The sequence below is a fragment of the Lepisma saccharinum genome, chromosome 5, assembly GCF_977018435.1.
Source record: "Lepisma saccharinum chromosome 5, izLepSacc3.1, whole genome shotgun sequence".
NCBI lineage: Eukaryota > Metazoa > Arthropoda > Insecta > Zygentoma > Lepismatidae > Lepisma > Lepisma saccharinum.
Window position 1 is genome coordinate 33,978,946 of NC_139233.1, and position 19,977 is coordinate 33,998,922.

A 19,977-nucleotide genomic window follows, 5' to 3' on the forward strand; every position below is an offset into this window, starting at 1 on the left:
GAAGTGACTGAACTACATACGTTTATGTAAATATGTGTCCATATAACACATACGTGCGCATAATCGTGTATGTATATGTATCAGGAGCGTATATTCTGGGCTAGTTAGGCTATCTGCGAAGCCTGGAGTCTAGAGAATAAAATACAGGAGGAAAATCGATCAGAAATTGTAAATAACATTATTCATATCAGTGAAATGATGATGGCGTTTCTCGAGTTGGCAACCTGATTTCTTGTGAGTTGGCAAACTGATTTCTTGTAAATTGACAACCTGATTTTCTACGAATTGGCAACCTTCTTTCCTGAGAGTTGGCAACCTGATTTCCTGAGAGTTGGCAATCTGATTTCCTATGAGTTGGCAACCTGATTTCCTATGAGTTGGCAGCCTTATTTCTTAGGAGTTGGTAAACTTATTTCTATTCATAGCTTAGGACTACGTGACATAGTGAGATAGTCCAGATCTTGGACTCACTTTATATATATATATAGGGATATGAAGGATACGTCTTTGAGACCTGATCAAAAAGAGAACCGATCTATTGACAATTTGATAATATAATCTTTTGAAAATAATTTTCACTATCTTAGCATCAATATAATAAAGATGTGTTTCTTCTTTCAAATAATAAAGCAATTTAATATTTTATAAATTTCAATGACTTTTATTTACAGAAATCAAATTGAGATGTATATAAATTGTATATCTCTTTAAAATGCTATGGAAGGTAAATTCAAGAATGATTAAGACTTTTGAATTGCAGCAATTAACATAAAATTTTTACAAATAGAGAGTTTTTCTTCACACTACTGTTCTTTATTTTTAAAAATAGAAATATGGAATTATTATGAAAAGTTCACACTATTTCGAGCATTTCTACCACCGTTCCGGAGATTTATCAAATCAAAAAGTATCCCATACGGCGGACTCCTTGCAAGATGGAGGCTGTGAGCACGAAGATGGCGATTAGCTAATCGACTGAAAATACCATAAATGATACAACAATTATTCTTACCTTCCAATGATTCCGGACTTAACCGCCGGACTGTGATAAAGACACACTTTTTTTTGGTACTATCCTCAATTTCGAGAAACAATTATATGGTGCATCTCTCATTAAAATACATTAAAACTTATATCGTATTGAAACTTATAAATTAGGCTACAACTTTTATTCCAAACCACTTCCTGTCATTTAATTTATTCAAAAGTTGCAAGGCAAGAACTAAAAAGTTCTAGAAAAATTTCACTTATTAAGATTATATTTTAAAATTACGGCAAAACTGCTGACATTATGGAAAATTAAACGGAAACTTTTTTGCAACCCATCTAATGAGGATGAAGACTAAGAAAATAGTTTCTGCCTACGATCATTGTTTACGAAGAAATAGGTTAGGAACTAAGAAACCGATGTTTGACGGGGGAAGGGGGGCGGTGTGGGAGAAGCATCCCGGAAACTTTTGGGATTTTGCACTACAATTTTTTTAGTAGTGTTCTAAAACTCCCCAAAATTCATCTATTACGGAATTATTCCCGACATTCGTTTCATTGATTTGGCTAATTAATATGTAAAGATGGATCTAATTACCTAGGCAGTATCCGATCTTTCTCCTTTGTTTTTCTAAACCGTTTTACATTACTTCACTACAAGAGTACATATCTCGTATATTTTAATATTAATATTTGTATGTATCTTTGTCCTTATTTACTATTTTTTTATGTTAACTGCAATTATTTTCTTACCTTCTTATTCACACTCCTCTATTTAATCATTATTTGTCTTGTGGTCAATTAATTATCCCTTTTCTCCTAGTGCTGACATCTATCCTTCACATTTGAAAACTTACTTTTTTTTGCCCTTACACATTTGGTGTGTGACAAGGTGGGATCCGAACCACTCTGTGTCTCCACCGGTTGTCGAACATGTCGACCCCTTGATAACAGGGCGACGACGTTATCTCTGCGCCATCGGGGAGGCCTCGAATCATATTTCATGGTATTATATTAATTATGTTCTTATTACTTACGCAATCGGGTAATTGCAAAATTATACACCGTAATTGTGCACGCTCTTGTTGTGTTCCACATAAATAAACAAATAAATGCAGACAAAAATATTGCGAAACAACAACTGTTTTTCTTAAATTTTAATTTTAACGGAGTGCTCAGAACAGATTTGTTAGTGTAGTCATTACTTGAGCATTGTTCAGCTGGAATTTAGTAAGTAAGCCTGTTTTATTTGCATTGTAGTGATAATACTAAACTATGTATACCGAGAATAAATACTTTAGCGGGAGGGGCACGGGGGCACATGCCCCTCCTAAAAGGAATGAGTAAGGATCATAGATAATATTGTTAGCATTATACGTATTACAACGAACAAACAATGTTCGATCAACCCTTTGCCAGAAGATAAAATAATAAAACAAAGTCTAGCACAACTGCATTATCGGGACTACATTTACTACGCTGTTAAATAAGTTGACAACGGAAATCGGACTCAGGACTCGTTGGTTACAAGACAATAACGTTTTTTAATAGACACAAAGCAAGAATGATCTTTATCATGTTTGTGACGGTTTTCTCTGAAGGAATTAAATCTCAAGCTTGTCTATCCCCTTCTTTCAGTAATCATTGTTAATACAAATAAGATGTAGAACGACGTCTTTCGCAAGTATCTTACAAACAAAGGGCCCTGGCTTCGTTCCCTGTTGGATGTACAGTGGTTCGGTTTAAACACACACACACACACACACACACACTCACGCGCACACATGTATAAAAATTGCAAATCGCTCTCTCCCTTACAATGCTTGATACCGTGAAGGAAATGAGGAAACATTCTCCTCCAATGTCAACCTATCTTTTGAATGGAGGTCACAGGACATGAGAAACGCCATTGGCGGCGTTCAACTCTAGTTCACGTAGTTAACTTTGCATAAAAGCAAGACTTTTCGTCTCCATAATAGTTTTTAAATGTATATTTAATGTATTTGTATACAGTATTTTTTTTTAAAGGTTGCTTTTTCTGCCGCTTTTGACTAATCATGATGATGAGAATGTCCCCTATACCTTATAGACCTCCTCTTACCTTTCCTCTATTGGAGTCTTACAGTAAAATACAGTAAGTTCCAAACGGGTCCTCTAGATATTTATAAATACTCAGAAATTACGAACACTTTCTTTCTGCACTCAATGAGCACGGAATTCTTTCCATGGCACGACGGAGAAAATTACACATGTTTCACACTCTCTGCATCGTCATTGCTAGAAACACCTCAAAGTATCTGTTTTCGAAATGAAACCTGAGAAGTCACGGTCAACCAGAATCGCTGCTAGTCTCAGTTTGCCCAGTTGCAGATCTTCAGTTTATCAGTCAGGTCAGGAAGGCACTTACCGAACTTGGAAACAACAATACTCCAAACGTGAATCACTGATCAACTATCAGATGGAAGATAAATCCTCATAGGAATAATCAAAAATCCCCGTGGGTTGCTAGACATCACTTTTAATTTTACTTTTTTTATTTTAATGCCTATACTACTTCTATTGTCTTGTGATTTTATTTTTATTATATTGTCATGTTGTTTAATTTCATGGTAATCTGTAATTTTGCCATGATTTTAATCTGCACTTTTAGGGGTCAGGTGGTAGATCAGCAACAGACGAACCTCCTCGGCAATGAAGTTGATTCGGTATATTTCAATTCAGTTCAAAAGCACGCGAGGACCTTGATCTAATACGCCAGTAAGCTGCTCAAAATCCAGGTTTCTTATGTGTACGTATTTTATTCAACCGGGAATCATTTTGGCTATTTCTTTCAGTATAACTTACGTTCATTTACATAATGCATGTAAATTTACGATCTCCTCGTATCGCAAATTATAGTGCACCAAAAAAGAATAGCCCTCAATTGGCCTGAAGTATTTAGTAAAATATTTCAACATCCAAGATCCGATGTTTCCTTATACTCCTTCAAATTTGGTGTCAAAATTGTTGTTACAGCTAGTGGCATCTAGTGACTAATGACCGTACTTTGGTACAAAATAACTAAGCTAGGCAACTTCATAAACATAGAACTGTAAAAAAATGTTCCGTGGCGTGACAATTAATTGCCATTTTCCGATTCCGCTAGTGTTCCTGTTCACACAAAACACTCGATACATTTTAACAACTTGAACCAAGCAGAGAACGTTGCAATGTATACAATATTTGTTTTGATTCTTCAGACGTAAATCTCTGATCTCATTACTATTTGGATTTTTAAAAAAGAGGAAAGCATAATGCAAACTTTAACAAATATGACTAACCTGTACAAAAAAATAGTTATTCTTGCAAACAATGTTGAATTTTGACGAACAAAGTAAAAATTTCTTTCGTTTAAGATTCGTCTCCACCAAAAGTCACGCAGGATAGCTGTAAGCATTTTTCTCACTACGAAAGAATCCGTTCAAGTGTTATTGAGGTGTCATCGGTTACCTTTTGTGGCTTCCCGGCTTTATTTCTTCTCAAATATCTTCTTCTTTTCACAGGATTCCGTTCCCCGTCAACCATTCTGGCAGTGCCTCTTTTAGCAGGCAGCTTCTTCTTACCAGTATCCCAGCCAATTTGTTTTCTTGATCACCTCCAGCACTGCCGTTCTTTTACCAACTCTCACGAACACAGTTTTGTTTCTTACCTTGTCTGTCCATTTAGCACGACCCATTCCTTGTTAGAGCCACGTTTCTAAAGCGTCTAGTCTGTTTTCCTCACTTCAGGTTTCTGCGCCATACAACGCTACATTCGACACAAAACACCTCATTACTGTCTGTCTGTCTTAATGTTAGTTGTTTGTTCAGAGGACCACACAACACATTTCTTCTATTCAAGACTTATTTTCTTATTGCCATTCTTGCTGCACTTTTTAACACTAGGTGAATTGCAGGTGTATCCCGGTGTCAGGCTGGTGAAAGGAAATGGCGTTCAATCAAATAGACGAATAGTGGTGTTCAGAAGATTCAACAACTGTCTGCAGTGAGGGATCTAAAAGCCGCAAAACCCCGCGGTGCGGGGGGCCCGGAGACAAGTAAGAATTTAGGGGGCCCTCAGCGGGGGTAGAGGGTTCGTACATGCGTATGTAAAAAATAAACGCAGTTACTCAGGGGTACAGAAACAAATACAATAAATACAGGTAAAGGTAAAGTTCCCTGTGCATGGCACCGTTCCATCAAGGCACATTTAGCATATGGGGGGGGGGGGTAGGGCCCCACATATTTTCGATTTCAACCACCTCGGAGGAGACATGATCAGCACCACACTGCGGCCGCATTTAGCCCCCCCTTCTCGCGGATACCATTTTAGGCTGGTTGGGCCATTGAGCGTTATTTTGCGAGGAAAAAGCAGGGTTTCCCGCGTGTCAGTCAGACTAGAATAAAATCAGTCTAGAATTTCACGATAAATACAGTGGTGAAAGATTCTTCAACATATTTTTAATCAGGAAAAAGTTATGACTGCATGATTGTAAGAAATATATAATTTTCCAGGTGTGAGAAAACAGTGTCATATCACATGAATATAAAAAAATTGAATTCAATTCAATATGGCGGACGTCCGCTTGGAACACACTTGTGGTTTCCTCTAAGCCTAACCTGTTTCTATTATGACCAATTGTACCCAGCCTAACTCCTTTACTTTTTATAGGGGTGTTAAGGGACGTTTCGATTACCCTCTAGTCCATTATATGTGACTTTGTCAACATGAGATCAAGAATTACAAACAAACACACATATATAATGTAAAGGTGTGTGTAAAGATAGGTAGGTAGAGGGGGGGCCTTTGGTAATATTTTGCGGGGGTGTCCAAGATGTGTAGATCCAGCACTGCCTGTCTGCTATTTCAAAACGTTCATTTGTTTAGTTAGGATGCACCGCGTGACCATACACCACAAATTACACCGCTCCAGAACGTAGTGCGAAACGGTGCAGACACCAAATGCATTACTTGACATCAAATCAACGAAGTAGGCGTGTCGGTATTGCACCGTGTAACCAACTAGACACGCAAGTACAGAGAGAGTCGAAAAGTGCAAAGAACTAGACGGAGCTACTTTGAGTTTTGAGTCCACTTTATAAACAGATCATCTAATAGGAACTGGACCTACAGTTTAAAGTGGGATCCGAACCACTTGTGCCTCCACCGGATATCGAAGCCCGGACCCCTTGATTAACTCTCGTTTTGCTTTCCTGATTGCAGTTCATGCCACTGCTTACGGTGCCGTACATCTCAGATATCTGAAGCTGTCGATTTGTTCAATATGTTAGATCAGAATTTTGACGTCAATAATATTCCTTTGCTTCTATTCAGTAACCAATGCCTTTGTCTTGTTGCCATTCATTTTCATGGGGCTTTAAGCCTAAAGTACTTACTGAAACTGACCAATCGACGAAATGTACACAATCTTAGCACACTCTACAAATCAATGAGCTTAAAAGAACACTGTCGTGGAGCGTATCCCCGTTCCAGTTTGTAATCCATACTTTCGGTGGTTGGGCAGGTTCGAAACTGGAGAAAAACTGATCTCGTGAAGAGTACATGTTTAATAACACAAACGTATACCTATGTACATAAGAAACATTCCCTGTTGCACAGATAACAAGGGATAAATATGCACGAACAATTATCGTTTGGCAATTATTATTCACAAAAAAAGATCTCAACAAACGCTTGAAACAGGATTAGCGACGAAGCGACCCAACATACGTCAAAAATACAGTCCATTTTTAGTATTCGATACAAAAGTACTTGTGAAACACCAGAAGTCTGTAAAAATACCGAATACATGGTAAAAGAGATACAGCCAAAGGCGACAACTTTCAAAAACATTGGGTGGGCTCAGAGACTTGAATTAAAAGTTGACAAAAATTACTGGATGGTCCCCCACGGGCCCATATAAATTGGCGCCACTGTACACCGTCGCCATAAATTGCGTAACAAAATTTTTGTACGTAGCGATGGTGCAGTAAACTTTATTGATTTAAAAGGGAACACCATAAGTATATACGCAGTTTACAAGTGGGTTGAAAATAATGGTTCCTGGTTGAGATGTGTCATTCACGTGCCAGAGATTTGGTTCCCACTTTAAACTTAGGTCCAGTCCCAATGCCTTACTGTGCATAAATTTGAATTAAAACATCAACTCAATCAATCAATCAATCATTCAATAACCAGAGATTTGATGGTTCAAAACGCCTCTTATCGTCACTTCAAATCCCACACTGCATTAAAATGAACATATGCATGTTTGTTCGGTACTTTCAATTGACAACTTTCTGATTTTCTGTTCCATTACATTGGTCTAGAAATTTAAATGTTTCAGAATTATTTGTTTTTAAAATAACCATAAATTCTAAAAAAATAAAGAAATAAAATATATTGATGTAAACTTTCGATTGAAAACCAGAAAATCCGTGTGTGCTCTTCTAAAACGTATGTATGTATGTATGTATACGCGTATATATGGAGGACGAATTTTATACCCTCCAGATTACAAATGTCCCTGCGCCACTGAACACACCTATGCATCTGCCAAGTTTACAAGTTCACCCCCCTCGAGAAAAATCCTGCTCACGCCAGTGTGACAGTTTTCATCGGAGGAATCAGGCAACAGTGAAAACCTCACTAAGATTCACTTGAACGTTCCAGAAGGAATTCAAAGCAAATGTGATATTTTTCAGAATCGGAATATCATAGAGGTTTTTCGAAAAGAGATAATTTTTTGAAAAACTCACTGCCGACACAGATTAGATGTCCACTAACTTCTTAAGAATGAAATTCTTGGTGTCATATAGTAGTACTGACATGGCAGAATGTACGGGAAAACGTACAGTAGGTCTCTTAGTTGCCTGCAGAACAAAAACCACAAGGATCTAATAGCCAAATTTTACGCAGAAGACATCAACAACAACAAAAAAATTGGTACTGTGATCTATTACCATGTCTACATAACTACTTATTACAATTTTTAAAAATAGTGAATCTGTACAGTCAACGGCAAAGATAATGGTAGGCAAATTGTCCACCACTATTGTCATTACTTTTTATTCTACGTCCTGTGTTGTTTTAAGGAATGGAACTATGTTGGTTCGAATCAGGCATTGTTCTCTGCTTTTTGACGTTATTATGTCAATTCATTGTAATCACTAGAGCCCGGAAGTTTGGCAAAATGCCTCTTTTTATCTACTGCATATATTGATAAAATTTTTCCGGATATACGTTTTTTATGTTGTTTCGAATGTTTTAGAAGCCTTTTCATTTTGCCTATTTTGCCTATTTGGGACCCCACTGCCTATTTTTAATTATAATGCCTTTTTTGCCTTTTTCAATGAAATTTGAACATTTTTTTAAAAAAAAATGTGTAAATAAATTATTTTTCTCCCAAAAAACGTTGTTGGCATTTATTTTTCTTCCGTTTATTATGTGAATAATTTTCGCCTTATTTAAGTAATATTGAACTCACGTATGTTTCAACATTGCTGAAGGAGAAAAGTGTGTTAAAAAATAGTATTTCATGCTGAGTTAAGATATTGCCTTTCCGTTAACATGTCCTTGTGAATGATTGACTGCTGAAAACCTGTTGCAGAACACCTGCACAATTACGTCATCACGTCCAGCGTCCGTGTCAGGAGGCTATTGACAAGAAACAGCACTAATGCCCAAGGGCGTTTGCATGGATTCCAAAATCAAGTTCTCTATCTTTAGTTTAGTTCTGCACTTTGGAAGGAAAGGATCGTGTAGTTGTCATCATGCCGAAATTTAGTGTGCTATTAAGTGGTAAGTTCCATAGTTACGTGCATGAATTTGGTGAAAGCACATTTTGGACAGATGGTACTATTCTTCTCTGCAAGATATGTGAAAAAACATTCAACCATGAGAAAAAATACTTTATATCTCAGCATGTGTCAACAGCAAAACATAAATCTGCAGTTGCCAAAAAGGTTGGACAGAAGAAGATATCCCTAATTTCAATAGTGGGCACTTCATCCAACAGGCAATCTCAGTTTTCTCTTGAACTGTGCAAAGCTTTCATGGAAGCAGGGATACCTTTCTGGAAAGTGGAAAACAAGTCACTGAGGAAATTCCTGGAGAAATACACTAAAGAAACGGTGCCGTCGGAATCTACGCTGCGGAAAACATATTTAAGCATCTGCTACGAAGAAGCTCTGCAAAGAATTCGTGCTGAAGTTGGTGGAAAGAAGGTTTGGATTTAAACAGATGAAAGTACTGACGCTATGGGACGCTGAATAGCCAACGTCATCATATGAACTATGGAACCAACATGCGGAGAATCCTCGTCATTTCTTTTCACGTCAGAACAACTAGAGAGAGCCAATGGTTCGTCAATAGCTCAGTTATTCTGAAATCCCCTACTTCTGCTCTGGCCAGATGGTGTACATCATGATGACATGTTACTTTTTATCAGTGATGCAGCTCCCTATATAAAGAAGGTTGCCATAGCATTGAAAATTCTCTTCCCGAACATGCTTCATATCACATGTGTAGCCCACGCAATGCACAGAATCGCCGAAAAAGTTAGTGTGTTGCACCCAGAAGTGGACAGGTTGATTTCGAACACAAAGAAGATATTTCTGAAATCTCCCTCTCGAACCCGAACATTTCAGGAAGTTGCACCTGAGCTTAGTTTACCTCCGCAACCAGTCTTGACGAGATGGAGAACCTGGATATCAGCAGCTATATATTATGCTAACAACCTTGAAAAAATCAGTGAGGTGATCGATGCTCTTCCAGAAAATGAAGCGGCTTCAATTCGTGAAGTGAAAAAACTCCTGTGCTATTCAGAACTGAAGAATGAACTGTCGTTTATTTTTGCACATTATGGTGCATTGCCAGAGACAATTACAAAGCTAGAAAAAAGAGGTGAGACTCTTGTAGCATCCATGAAAATCTTCGAGGAATCTATGCAGCAGATGATGGAAGTGTCAGGAGAAAAGGGGTCAGCTGTTGTAGAAAAGTGCAAATGGGTAGTGAGTGCAAATGATGACTTGAAACAATTGAAAACAATTTGTGATATTCTAAAAGGTGAAAATGCTGTTATCGAAATGAGTCCAGCTACATTTGCTTGTTTTATGTATGCTTCATTAACATTTTGCCAGAAATTATAGATAAAAGTAAGTGACTTTCAAATGTGCCATTTTCAGTTTATTTTGCCTTTTTTCCCATTTTTAGTGCCTATTTTCCACATTATAAATGCCTTTTTGCCTGCCTATTTTAACGAAAATAAATGCCTGAACTTCCGGCACATTGTGTAATACGTACAGACCGAATGAAAATGGTGGTGGACAATTCGCCTACTGTTTCTTTCGCCGTTAGGTGTACCACAAGATTGTGTGCCAAAACTGCGGGAAAAGGAAGGGGGGGGGGGGTCAAGGGCAGTTTACTGTACTTTCTCTTGTATACAAGGCTTAACATTCAGAGGCCATAGTGCAGGAGCAAAAAGCGGAAAAAGTGCACCACTGATCCTAAATGAGCGTAATATTTATATATGTGCAATACTCACTGTCTTTCTCTTATCTTCTTAACTACAACTAATAGTCACACTTTGTGATTTTACTATAGCCTAAGTAGGCATACACAGTCCGACAGTTAAATAATAAAACTGGTTTTATGTTGTCCCACGTGTGCATTCTATATGTGAAGTAAAGTGTTCATGGTGTAGTGTGGTCCATAATCTAAAAGCTGACAACAGGTCCTGAACTTGCGATGGGCTTGCTGGGAATTATGCTGCGATGTTGTGAGAGAGATGTAAGGATGTCGTTCAGTAATCGCTATGGAGCAGCGAGTGAAGACATTCGGAAAACTGCTTGCAGAAACAAACATTTCTTGAATTCCATTGTTGTGAAGGATCAAATAGAGCATTTTCGCTACGGTCCTCCTACGAAACAACAAATTGAAGAATGGAAGTCGTTTACCAAGAGGCAAGAAAATGCAGCTTCAAAGATCAAAAGTGAAGAAATGTTGTAATTTTTTACAAGTAAGGCATTATTCATCATGTATTTGTTCCAAAGGGTGAAACTGTAATTTGTTGTTGTTAGTTGTAACTATCGAACTCACCGTGTCCGACGACCTCAGTATCCAGACCCGGGCTGTTGAGTCCTGTTCCACGATAATGCACGGTTGTCTAGACAAGCAGTTGTTGTCTAAGTATTCCTAGTCCAAAAACAAGCGAGTGTGTTGAATCATCCTCTCTACTCCCAAGATTTGTTCCCGTGTGATTATTTCCTCCTCCCAAAAGTGAAGCTGCTGCTGAAATTACGCACATTTGATGAATGCAGGAACATACAACAGTCTGTGACGTCCATTCTTCAAGTCATACCACATGAAGATTTGCAGTTGCAGATGTTTAAATCGTTTTCCAACCGTGTCAGTTGTTGTACATGCAAGAGGAATGTACTTTGGGTAATAAGCAGGCAATGTTAAAATATTTTGTTTCGTTTTCATTTGAGAACGAGAGTGTCATTATTTAATTGTCGGACTGTGTATGCAAAGTGTAAATGGAAATTAATAGATGCCAAGAAATACACTCATAAAAACATTTTATACCTCCACTCAGGGTGCGAGTATGGAAGATTTGGCGGTAGCTAAAAGAGTCAGGGGTTGAAGCCCTCTTTCTTACCTTTAATACACTGCGCCCACATTCCAGAACCATAGACAAACCTTGCTTTGTCCTTGTAGGAGAAATCTGTTCGTACCGAAGTACAAAACTGGCTTCTGTTTACATTTAATTCAGTGAAGCATGAGGATGTTCTCAAAATCATTCACCAATGCCTCAACAGAAGCTAAAAACAAGCCGAGCACGCACAACGACCATTGTTGCGATTCTTTCGTAACAACACATACAAAGACATTTTGTCCTAACGATCTACTACAGTGTTGTAATGTTAGTATTTGAGTGGCATTTATTTCCGTCAACCCAAACACACTCCGCACGCATATGTTGTTGACATGGGCGGTCTCGCCGTATGAGCAATGCTTACAAAAGGCTTCGACACTGAAGAGAAAAGTATTTTCTTTTCAAATAGAGCAAAATGGTAGCGAAATTCTAACAAGGGAAAGTGAGGGAAGAAAACAATCTTGCTATTTTGTCCTTATAAATTTCAGAGAGGCGAAAGCAAGAAACATTTTGTCGTGTGTTGCTTTTTGGAGCTCATGGATTCAGTGGTGATCAGTGCTTCGGCTCAACAAGAGGCGAAATGACGGAGCTTAAAATTACGGTAAGATTTGTTGTAATTTTCTAATTCTCTTAATGTGAATGTATAGCCTCACTACCGTAGGCAGGATAATTTTTCCGGGAGGGTCTAGAATTGTAAAGGTATATACTTCCTATCTAGGGGAGACGGAATACACAACAAGATATTTCTTATTTTTAGAATTTTACACTCCAAAAATTACATCTTAAGTGGGGGTTGAATTTAACACTTTGGTTTCTTCCTGAGTTCTTCATTGCTTTTATTTGAAAATATTGATTTTCTCCAAATTTCAGAGTGGGCTGTAGCCCCATCAGTTCCCCCTCTTCTGTGTACGCTAGTGTGTACCCTATATATCGACAGTGTAATATTATGTTAAAATTTATTTTACATGAACGAGAGAAAAGTTCGCCAAACTTTGTTTTAAATTCACTTTATGCTCGGATACTTTAAAGTGAGATCCGAACCGTACGTTCCTGACCGTACGAACTTAACTGTCCAAGGTCATATATATGGTCTTCAAGAGATTTCTTAGAAATATCAAAAACAAAATTAGTAACGTTATTCCGCATATTGAACTGCAATATGAAAGTGGTGATTATGGATGAACACAAAACTTACCGCTAACGAAAAAAAATACGTAAGTTCTTTGAATACAAATAAACTTTTTAGAAAAGAATTGAATAGTTTGAGTTGGTGTTTTAAGTCCACTTTATGCACAGTAAGGCTAATCAGGACTGGACCTACAGTTTAAAGTGGGATCCGAACCACTATGTGCCTCCACCGGGTATCGAACCCGGGACCACTTGATTACAAGGCGACGACGAGAATTGAATAGTATCACTCTAAATAACAAGAAATAATTTTCATCCTATGCACACAAACTAAAAATGCAACAACCAGCAAAGAAGAAAGCTTTCAAAATATATCGAACTACACCCTACAATTTAAAGTTACTGGTATTCTTACAGCAATTGAAATTTATAAGGTAATTCATTCAGCTTACATTATACATATATATATATATATACACACACACACCTATCTGTATATATTGGCACAAGGGGATCTAGAATATTTTCTTTGAGGGCATAGAATATGCTGTAAGCATATGATAAGTTGTAAGACAGGAAATATAAATTTGGGGAATCTCGACAAATTAAAGGAGCCTTAATATTATGTACAAGTGTAAATTATATACATACATATATATATATATATATATATATGAGACAATTACAAGCGTTCGTTTTAGATTGAATTTGCAGTTAGATAATCTTACTGTACATTGTACAATGTTCCTCCAACAGGAAACGAACCCAGGATCCTTTGAATATAAGGTGATAGTATTAGTATACTTTTGTGAAATAGAAAGTTATTTGTAATCGGAAGGGTTAAGCTTCAAAATTCATTATCTCCGGGGAAACCGTCTGAAACATGGGAAATATTTGTCCCGGACTCGATTTCCGGTGTCGACTCATTTAAATATCTAGTAAATCTATTCCTGATTATAATGTATTTGTTCTCAACTCTTGAATTGTTATTTCATTATATATCCCTTTTGGAAGGGGCACGTGCCCCCTTGCCCCTCCCGCTAAATCCGCCAATGTAGTGGCGTACTGAAGGCCCTACACAGTTGCATTATTATGCTTACTTCTGACAGATAGACTTTCGGGACTGGGCCTACATTTGAAAGTGCGATCAGAACCACTATGTGCCTCCACCTGGTACCAAACCCTGGTCCCCTTGATTTCAAAGCGACCACGTTACAACTACGCCATCGGCGGGGGGGGGGGGGGGGCATGCACATCTACAATTACCTTAAAAATTCAAGTGTAGGGGACGGTCTACGATTTTACAGGCTGAGAGGTCGGCAGTAGCTGGATCCGAACCATTGTTCAATAAGCTCCTTCACAGGGTAGGGAATACGGGACGGCTTGATTACAAGCTAAGAGCTTCACCACTATGGATGAGAGAAAGTCTATATGCAATCAACGCCAATAGGATATGTATTCACAATTTCAAAAGATGGATGAAAGTGTGTGAAATAGCAGTCTGGCTGCAAGGAAGTGGCTTGGTTTTCCTTTACAAAGTATCTCGACGATAAGATTACACGAACCAATTATATTATCAGTTTTTTATGTACCTTTTGAATCTGTTTAGGAATTCTCCCTAAAAAGACTCTGGTAATCTCTAATGGTGGTAAACAAAACATCCTGTTCTACCAAAATAAAATGGTTTATTCTTTGTTAATGCTCTTAACAACAGTTTAGAAATTAAATTCATACACCGCCAATTGTTCTAGATATTTCCATATTACAATTTTCTCGTTACTGTGTTATAATTTTTGGTTGTTGATAAATCTCTCAGTGTGTTCGATTATGTTTGCCAGGTTGACATATTTAGGTTGGTCTATAGTCTATTTGTCCATCTGATACTAATTGCCTATGACATCTTAAATTTTTGACAAATACACAAAATTCCAACTAAATAACAAGGAACTATAGTGTAATGTCCGAGCCATTACAAGTTATAACGTTGAATTTTCCCCGCTTTCAGCTTTAGTCGTAAAATACTTCATAGTCAGAGAGCGAGGAAGTTAGCTTTGTTAATCTCTCCATTGGTGTCAGAGTGTAAGACTAACACAACGACAGGCTGAAACAAGAATCTTGATAATTTTGCTATGAAACTGCATTGACTTCAAAAAGCAATTGACGAAACTTCTCATTCCCTTATTTGTCTAATCTAAATATTATTATGAATAGACCTATACATTATATTAACGTATTAATTTGAACATTTGTATTATTGTTATTGTTAATAATAATAGTAATAATATGTTCTGTGACATCTGGTTCGGATACCCCCAAAAATATATTTCGAGATGGGTAGGTGCCTCTTCGTAGGTATAAAGTTGTGAGTATAATCTAACGTGTTATATCACGTGACATATTGGATACATTAACTTAACCCTATGTGATTTTATTTCAGGTATTATTTCTTGTGATGATGATTGCCCTGGCTACAACCGAGGCAGGTAAAAAACAGTAAGTAAGATTTTATTACTTAACTATGTACACAGGCATTTTCATTGTAATGTTTACACGAATTGGTACGAAACGATCTGCGACCAGCATGTTGGGAAAAGTAAAATCAGAAGAAGGAAAAAACTCCTTGGTTTCATTTGACTATTCCGCGACTTCAGCAGAAAGAGAGCCAGGAGAATGCGTCAGACATGTCGAAAACGGCGGGGGGAAGAGGCGGGGGAGTCAACACGCTGCGGGATCTCTCGGAGAGCTGAAACCCCCCTCAACCCCCCAACCCCCGAAATCCTACAAATATTTCGTTTGTTTATAAACCTTTTCAACACCCTCTGAAGTGAAATTCTGCCTACGCAGAGCATATTTTTTTTACAACGGTTCAAAACATTCAATCCACAAAACATCTACACCCCCCCCCCTTTTCGCCTTTGGATGGCGAATTAACGGGGAGATGTCTGTGATCCCCCCTCCAAAAAAAATTATCCCCGGTAGAAGGCTTTGTTTTTCATCCCTGCCAGGGATGTTTTTATCCCCCTCAAAGATGATGGGATTGAAAGCATACAGCACATAATTTCTTAACTATGGAAAAAGCACCACTTAAAAACCATTCCAGAACAGTTATTTAATCTTTAAAATAATTATATCTACTTCTCGTCTGATGTTCTAATTTAAAATAGCCCATTGTTTACTTGTTCGTTTTGTCGTCGGGTGCAGAGGTTTTGGGAAAATCTCCCAGACTAGAACCGCTGCTCTAGTGTTCCCCACGGGACGGGACGGGCTTTTAAAAATTCGAGACGAGATTGACCAAGTGTCATAAGACAAACGAATATTTTCGAGACGAGAAAGCATTTCCACGAGACTCCACGAGACGAGACAGGCCAAAGTCTCGTCTCGTGGGCAACACTACGCTGATCTGACTATTGTTTCATGAACTTTGAATAATGGCCTAGGTTAGAAACACTGTTCTAAGATGCTTACAACTGCAAGGCTATTGTTTAGTTCACTAACTGGTAACATATACAAATTCCCCCCCCCCAAAGCAGAAAGCTTAATTCGCAAACTGGATGAGCCCCTCCCAGAAATAAAATTATGGCTAAGGGCCTGTCCCGTTCACATCTCTAATGAAAATGCTTTTACCGTCCATCTGCAAGCTATATGAAACAAGTTCCTCCTTTAAAATCCATGCTTCTTCTTCAGTTGAAAAATTCAACTACCAGTTTGAACTTCATTTGTCAACTAGAGATTCGTGTATATTGAAACGAGTTAACTCTCCAGTCTGAGTAAATTGGACACAGAAGTAGGTATGGTGTACTGGTGGTTAATTGCTATAGCTATGTTGTTACCGATATTAATTAATGGTTAAATGTATGCTGCAGCATAATCAATGCGTTTGTGTGAGTGCATGAATCCAAGCAAAGTATGAGTTTGTGACAATATGATTCTCGTTGTTATACATGCAAATGACGTTATTTAAAAATACTTTATATTGCATACGTAAATACAATATTTTAAATTTTATGTGACTAGCATGTATTTCGTTTGTAAACAAAGTTGTAAGTTAATAAATACTTCACTCGATTTAATTTAATTTTTTAATTTTTTAATTCAATTTAATTCTAAATTGTCCTGTAAAGTAAATGAGACATAGTGAAATTATTTAAATATTAACAATAGAATTTACATTTTACGAGTAGTTTGACCAGACTCTTAGGGGGATTTCACACCGAAGCTACAAGCGAGGATTTCACCAATCGGACGCAGGCTTGTGCGGCCTATCATATGTAACGCTGATGCTGATTGGCTCGTTCCAAATTGATATTTGTCGCGTGTCGCTTCGGTCTGAAATATCCCTTGCACTACACAAGTAATGCCCTCTGTATTCTCCCTCAGCAAGAAGATCCGAATCCACGTAAAACACAAGATCCATCATGTTCACCACCACCACGTGAAATTCATCCCCATCCCCATAAAGGCAGGGTGGTTCTCCCACTACAGCAAGGAAGGGTGGCACGACCGCGGGTGGAAGGGCGGTAAGAGGTGGATGGACTACGGTATCTATGACTTTTGATGCTGTGCTGATCAATAACAGAGTAGTCCATTAGGTTCAATTGGTTCTTCCCGCCAAAACATTTTACTTATAAGCGTACGTGAGTTAATTCACCAATCGATTTTCATTATTCGTTGCTGAGGCGCTATCTGATTGGTTCTTACATGTGGAGTGTATTCGTAGCAGGAAGGGAAACTGTTATATCTTTCTAAATGTACAAAAGTAATATTTTGTTCTGTTTGCGTTGTAAACTATACTAGTAGAAAGGACAAAGAGCCAGTATTCAGAAACTTACATAAAAATAACACATTTCGAATTCCAGAATTGTGAAGGTAACTATGTTATGCTTCATTACAAACTTCACACTCACAAAAAGTCAAAATAAAGCTCTAATTTTCATAGATAGCTCTTACATTTTAAAATAATTCTGTTACGTAATATTATTAGTTTATGGCTGAAGAAAGCTATATAAGATCACGCAAATAAAAGTTAAAAAGTATAATAATTATGAGATGAACAATAATATACCTGTATGTCAATTCATAAAATAAACTTTCAAAGGCAACTATTTCTCAAACCTAGTTAAGAAACTGTTACAAGTTTATTAAGTGATATTAACGAATTATATAACTCATAAAAATTTAATATGCTGACCAATTTGTACCTGATACAGAGTCTGAAGAAGACCTTGCTATAAGGTTGAAACGTTACGTTTAGTTTATGTTTTATTATAAAATTAAATTACTGCCATTGGTCAGCATATTGAATTTTTATATCATGGAAACAAGGCTTAATGGTGTTATATAACTAGTGATAAATTCCAATGTACAATCTTCCTTTCTTTACAAACAAAATTTTGGAAATTGTAACAGTATAAAAAAGAAAAATGCAACAGGAGCATTTTAAATTCAAGCATATATGTGCTGAAAGAAGGTGGCGTAACATAACTGAAAGTTTCTTCTCAAGTAAGTTGAAGTCTTATCTTGAAACGTAACTCAATAAAACTTTTAATGGAGTTGTACTTTCAAGTAATTTGATAGTTCCGAAAAAACTATAAACCAAAAATTGGATAAAATGCTAGATCTTGGTGTCCAATAAGGAATACAGTTTGAAATGTTACGTAATCAAATTATTTATTTCATTCCTTCTTGATTATACGACTTCCGTCATTACTCATACTAACATAATTAAATATTTAAATATCGTACTTGTGTTTCCTTTTTTCTGATTGGGAAGGATTGAGTATATGTTCTTCAGTTTGGTATTGTATCATTAGCAGTTCAAAATACTTATGAAACTGTTTTGCATGTCTGTTATTATGTTTTTCATTGTGTCCTTTGCAAATTGACTTGTTGTAATTTCAATTTCAACTTTTAAAGGTCATTGAAACTAATCAAACCATTCATTTTGTTAAAAACGAAGCTGAAATGCTTTTGACGTACAATGTTTACTCTTTATGTAGGAGCCTGTATGCGCACTGTAATTTAAATTAAAATATTATGGAAATTTGTTAGTTCTTTATGTTGTTTCAGATATTTTTGTTAAATTTGTATTTATATTAATTTTATTGTATGTATATATTATATTATCTAAATATTGTTAAGAATAATAAAACATAATTAACTTAATGGATACTTTTGATTAAGAGAGTTCCTTTTCTAAGTCACTGAGACGCAATTATAACACAGATTAAAAAATAAATAATTTAGAGTAATTGGTGTTGTTGATGTTCGTACATAGGGTTGTAATAATTACAGTCCGAGAAACGGATAACGATGGACGATTTACCAAAATATCAACTTTCTTTATCAATCTTCAGGTATAAAATTTAGCGTGAACTGAAACATTCTAAAGATTAAGAAAGCTAACACCACAGTAACTTACATCACACTATTAAATAATATTTTTAACATTTCCTTTACCGAAACTTTAGAATTATTTCATCGCTGTCGGTCAGTAGCACTCCAAACTACCAGTGTGCATTTTTTTGCCTATATTTAAATTATTTTTAAGAAGGGATATTTTTCTAAAATTTGTTTGTATTTAGTTCCTTAAGGTCTGTTTCCTATCTTCTTATATTAACAGCAAAGGTGAAGATGAATGGTGAATATACGAAATTGACCAAAGAAAAATACAACGAATAATATATGCTTGAACTGAGCTTCAAACAAAGAAACTTAATTCTACAGGATGTCCCAAAATGCAATCCTGCCATTAAATTTATTCAGGTGGAAGCGCTCGGCATAAGACAGTGGCGCTTTGGCGTCTCACTTGCAAAGAAATAATGTTGTTCCCATGTATGGAGACTTTTGGGACACCTTGTAGAGATGGCGATTGGAACGCAAAGGCTGCATTTGCAATTTTTGGTACAAAGTGCACTTTTCCGGTGATATTTTTATTTCCTATTAAAAGTAAACCTTTGGAGATGTTCGCTCTAGGCGCAGGGGATACACAATAAAGTATTTTTCGTAATTAACATTTTTAACTTTCGTAAAATTATTCAAAGAAAAAATTGTAATCGGGGGCCATTTTAGGGGAGTCTGATTTACCACTTGGGATTTTCTCCGAGTTCTTTACTGCATTCATTCCAAAATTTTGATTTTCTCAAATTCCGGAGGGGCTGTAGCCCCGTCAGCTCCCTCTCGCTTACGCA

General features: G+C 36.9%; 1 protein-coding gene and 1 long non-coding RNA gene across 3 annotated transcripts in view; one reads left to right on the forward strand and one right to left on the reverse strand.

Moving 5' to 3' along the window:
* Positions 1 to 19,977, reverse strand: part of LOC145987752 (retinol dehydrogenase 12-like) — a 212,318-nt gene that overhangs the window by 90,157 nt on the left and 102,184 nt on the right. The window lies entirely within an intron of this gene.
* LOC145988315 (uncharacterized) lies at positions 12,204 to 18,806 on the forward strand. The gene is made up of 3 exons (XR_014441738.1): positions 12,204 to 12,263; positions 15,228 to 15,283; positions 17,168 to 18,806. It is a non-coding gene; the product is annotated as an uncharacterized LOC145988315 (long non-coding RNA).